This window comes from Elephantulus edwardii, unplaced genomic scaffold, assembly GCF_000299155.1.
Source record: "Elephantulus edwardii isolate Elephantulus edwardi_28Jun2011 unplaced genomic scaffold, EleEdw1.0 scaffold00184, whole genome shotgun sequence".
NCBI lineage: Eukaryota > Metazoa > Chordata > Mammalia > Macroscelidea > Macroscelididae > Elephantulus > Elephantulus edwardii.
In genome coordinates this window covers 1,520,288-1,525,588 of record NW_006399934.1, presented here as the reverse complement: position 1 = coordinate 1,525,588, position 5,301 = coordinate 1,520,288, and positions in this window count along the sequence as shown.

Here is a 5,301-nt window from a genome sequence, read left to right as displayed (position 1 = left end):
CATACTTAAAAAAAAAAAATTGTTGGGGAGCTCTGGTGGCCTAGTGGCAAGAAGCTGCACTGCAATCCCAGAGGTATGCGGTTCGAATCCACCAGATGCTCTGCCAGAGAAGGAGGGGCCATCTCCTCCTGTACCAGTCAGATCCGATTTGACGGTACACACACAGAGAAAATAATAAAAATTTTAAAAAATTATTAAAAAATTGTTTTAGGTGAAAGTTCACACAGTAAATTAGATTCTTTCTTGTAGTGTCAAGAGTTTATTCAAAATGCCTTTCTTAGCCATTAATATTGGCTTTGCCACATGGACTGACAGAATCATACAAATAGGGTTGTGTTAATCTGCCACAAGGGGATTGGCTAGTGTCACCATCCCACTAGGTTAAATTGAGACATTTTGGCAGTAGAAATTGGGAATCTCAGCACCAAGAAGAACAAAGAAATAGCACATGTCCTTCAGGGCCAGAGATTTTTGTGGCAGTCAGTCTGCAGCCTCAGCAGAGAATCGAAGACCAATATGAGAGAGAGCTGAGTTGGGACTGCTGTCCTACAGAGCCAGAGCCAGAGGCCTTCAACCCAAGCTTGCTGGAGAACTAAGGGAAGGATGATACCTTAACTGGTAGGAATAAAAGAACTTTGTACCAGCAAAGGACACCACCAAAATAGAAAACTATAGGCCAATATCTCTTATGACCATAGATGCAAAAATACTGAATAAAATCCTGTCCAATAGAATTCAACGATACATCAAAGAAATAATCCATCATGACCAAGTGGGCTTTATAACAGGTATGCAAGGGTGGTTCAGCATAAGGAAAACAATCAATGTAATTCATCATACAACAAAGCAAAGAAAAAGAATCACATGATCCTATCAATTGATGCAGAGAAGACCTTTGACAAAATCCAACACCATTTCCTGATTAAAACACTCAACAAAATAGGATTAGAGGGGAATTTCTTCAACATAGTAAAAAGTATATACACAAACCCAAGAGCCAACATTGTTCTCAATGTTAAAGACATTCCCTTTAAGAACGGAACTAGACAAGGAGGCCCACTATCACCTCTCTTATTCACATTGTACTGGAAGTCTTAGCAATAGCAATAAGACAAAAGAAGGAAATAAGAGGTATCCAAATTGGCAAGGAGGAGGTAAAATTATCTCTCTATGCAGTTATGTTGGCTTAGTGGACAGAAAGTTATGCTACCAAGCCCAAGGTGTGTGATTTTAATCTGCGGCCCTTAGGCCTGGTTTAAATTGTTTTTAATTTTATTTTTTTGTGTGTGTGTGCCAGTTAAATGGGAAAATGACAACTTTTTAAAAAAATGGTTTTGGCAAAATTGGAAAACTATCTGCAGAAAATCCAAGCAATATCCATACCTCAATCCATACACAAAAACCAACTCAAAGTGGATTATGGACCTAGGAAGAAAACCAAGGACTATAAACTTCATTAAAGAAAAGCTTAGAAGAACTCTAGAAGTCCTAATCCACAGAATAAACAGTCTTCCAAGCATTCTGAAAAATCTACAACCAGGAGAGGATAAAATAGATGAATGAGACCTTCTAAGAATCAAATCCCTATGCATATCCAAAAACTTCTCCAACAGGGTAAAAAGGGAAGCCACAGACTGGGAAAAAGTATTTGGTAATGACATGTCAGATAAGGGACTTATATCTAGAATTTATAAAATACTTGAGCACCACAAGATAATGGTAAATAACCCAATTGAAAAATAGGCACAGGATATGAACAGGCACTTCACCAAAGAAGACATTCAGATGGCTAACAAACACATGAAAAAATGTTAAAAATCCCTAGCTCTAAGAGAGATGCAAATCAAATCAACTATGAGATATCACCTCACCCCAGTGAGAATAGCAAAATTTAAAAGAATAGCAAACAACAAATGCTGGTGAGGTTGTGGAGAAACTGGAACCCTTATTCATTGTTGGTGGGAGCATAAAATGGTGCAACCACTATGGAAGGCACTATGGCACTTTCTCAAAAAGTTGCAAATAGAAATACCACTCTTTGACCCAGCAATTCCATTACTGAGAATATACCCCAAAGAAACCATAACCACTGTCCAAGCAGATATATATGCCCCTATGCTTATCACGGCTTTGTTCGCAATAGCAAAGAGTTGGAAACAACCCAAGTGCCCATCAGCAAACGAATGGATAGAGAAGATCTTGTATATTCACACAATGAAATACTACACTGCTTTGAAAAACAAGGAACTCATGAAATATTATACAAAATGGGTGACCCTGGAGGACATTATGCTGAGTGAAATACCTCAGTCACAAAAGGACAAATACTGCATAGTGCCACTGTTGTAAAAAGGGACTGACATTGGGGTTGAGGGAAGGCAGAGAAGGAGGGAGGAATGATACATACTGCATTGAAACAGATGAGGGAGAGAACTGTTTAAAAGGAATACATGATTAAGTATTATTGTCATGACAGGAGTCCAGAACAAAGGCTGCATAGTAGAGTGGACTTTGGGGGAGGGATCGTATAAGAATTTTTCTCTTACTGTTCAAAGAGAAGAGCAAACTGAGGTGGGGTGGGGAAGGGAAGAGTGGGCAGGGAGAAAAGTGCAACAATGAATGAATGGAAATCCAAAGTCTCTGTAAATTTTCATTGAAATTAATAATAAAAAAATTTTAAAAAATAGACTTTAAAATTTTTTTAAAAAAGAGAGAACTCTGTAATACTGATCTAAACCATGATGTTGAAGATCAAAGGGTCTTTAATCATGTTTGAGAAGCTGTTTAGACTGAGGGATTGTGTCCCGCTGCCAATCTGAAGTATTAATTTCCTTAGTAAACTCCATACCATTAAGTATGATTCTGTGAAGTGTGTGCAGTTGTGTGATGGATTTCAGAGCCAGCAGAGCAGTAAGATTATTGATGTTGGAATTAATAGAAGTACGTTTAGGAGCATGGGAGACCATGTCTGACTTTATCAGAATTAGTTTTGTACTGTGAATGTTGTTAATGGGCACCATTTCCCTTTGTGGAGTTAAGAGAAGTCAGACTTGGCTGTCATCATGTTGCTTACATTTATTTTACACCACTCAATAATTCATACAGAATTTGTTTCATGACACTAGTTTCATGACCCACAATATGTCAGCACTCATCTCCTTTCCACTCCACCTGCCCTAACTTTCCAGCCTCCTGCCTTCTCATCTTTGGTTTTGGATGACTATTGACCATTTGGTCTTGTATAGTTGATTGTTTAAAGGAGATTATTCCTCACAGATGTTGTTATTTTATAGGTTAATTTATTATTTGGTTAAAAGGTGACCTCTGGGAGCAGCTTTACTTCCACTTAAAAGAGTACTTTATGGCAATAATCCTGCGGGCCCCACTAAGCTCTGTCAGCCCAGTGAGCCTGGTATTTCTTATGAATTTTAATTTTGTTCTACATTTTCCTCTCATTCTAGCTGGGACCCTTCTATTGTGTCTCTGGATCCTATCTATTGTTCTGGCTTCACACTAAAAAAGGTAATGGTTTATATGGCCAGTGGCCCTGTGGACTAATTGCTTCTTTAAGTCTTTGGTTCCCATCACTACTTTTGCTCCAGACAAGAAGAGACCAATAGTTGTAGGTGAAATGGCCACTTATAAGTTTTTAAGACCCTAGATACTACTCACCAATCTAAAATGTAGAACACTGTCTTTATGAATTAAGTTGTATCAGTTGACCTAAGGTTGGGTGCATAATATAGGTTGTTGATGAGTCTTTTTCCAATTCTGGTACCGCATTCTTCCTCTTACAGTCCAAGTTCTCACATTATTTGTTCAGCATACAGGCTGAATGGGTATGGTGAAAGGACATATCGCTGACACACACCTTTCCTGATTTTTAAACCATGCATCATCACTTTGTCCTGTTCGAATGCCTGCTTCAGGGTCTATGTACAGTTTCTACATGAGCACAATTACATTTTTTTGAATTTCTGTTTTTCTTAATGTTATGCAACATTTATTATGATTCACAAAATTGAATACTTTTTCCATAGTCAATAAAACACAGTAAACATTTTTCTGGTATTCTCTGCTTTCATCCAAGATTAATCTGACATCTTCAGTGATATCCTCCCTTATTATAGGGTGTCATCTGAATCCAGCTTGAATTTCTGACAATTCCCTGTCAGTTTCCTCCAGCCATTTTTAAAAATAATCTTCAGGATTATTTTACTCGTGCATTTACAGCCTCTAAAAACGCACTAGAGGGTCAGCTATAAGCTGGCTCCAACCAGATGACACATAACAATTACATCCTTACATTTTGCACATAGTAGGTGCTCAATAAATATATCTTATATTTGAATGAGTGAAAAGTTCCATTTAAGCCCAGGACCAACCAGCATCAGAGCTGAAACCAAGGACAGGACCAAGGTCAGGGCTAGGACCAAGGACAGTGTCCAGGACTGGCAATCCATTAGCAAGAACAGCCAAGGCAGAAGCAAGGCCAGAGGGGCGGATCCTGGCAGGGCCAGAATGGTACAAGCACTTTGGAAAACTGGCAGAATCTAGTAGATATATTAAACCTTAACACATGGAAACCCTATGATCTGGCAATTTCTCTCCTAGGACTATACCCAGCATAGCAGAACCACTCATAGTAGCTCTAAATTGGAAACTACCCAAATCACTCATAGTAGCCCTAAATTGGAAACTACCCAAATGTTTCACATCAGCAAAAAGGATAAATCAAATGTTGTTTGTTTACACAGTGGAATAAAATACAGCAATGAGAATAAAATATAAGGTCAAGGTGGAGGGAAGCCAGACATAACAGAGGGCATGTGCTATAATTCCGCTTATGTAAACTTCTAGAAAAGACAGCATAATCTATAGTGTTCCAAGTCAGGGGTGTTTACTTTTGAGAAGTAGTGAACAAAAAGGGTGGTTGAGGATTCTAAAAAAACCCACTGTTTTTCTGTCTAGGTGTTAGTTACTCAGTTCTGTTCATTTGTGGAGTCCACTGAGTACAGACTTGGGGAGTATATAGAGATGAGTTAGAAAGGAAAGGCAATGAAATGTGCAGGGTGAGATGAGAGAGTGAACTGCAATGGACAAAGGAGAATGGAAGGGGCAGGTCAAGATTCAGTTAGGCAAAGAATTGGAGAGACACACCAGCAGCTGTCCAGTTCTTTGAGACCAGAGAAGCTGGAGATAAAAAGAGGGTGGGAAGAACTGGTGAAAAGGGAAGGAACTGTGACCTATGTCTCTCTTTCTCTCTCTCTCTCTCTCTCTCTCTCTCTCTCTCTCTCTCTC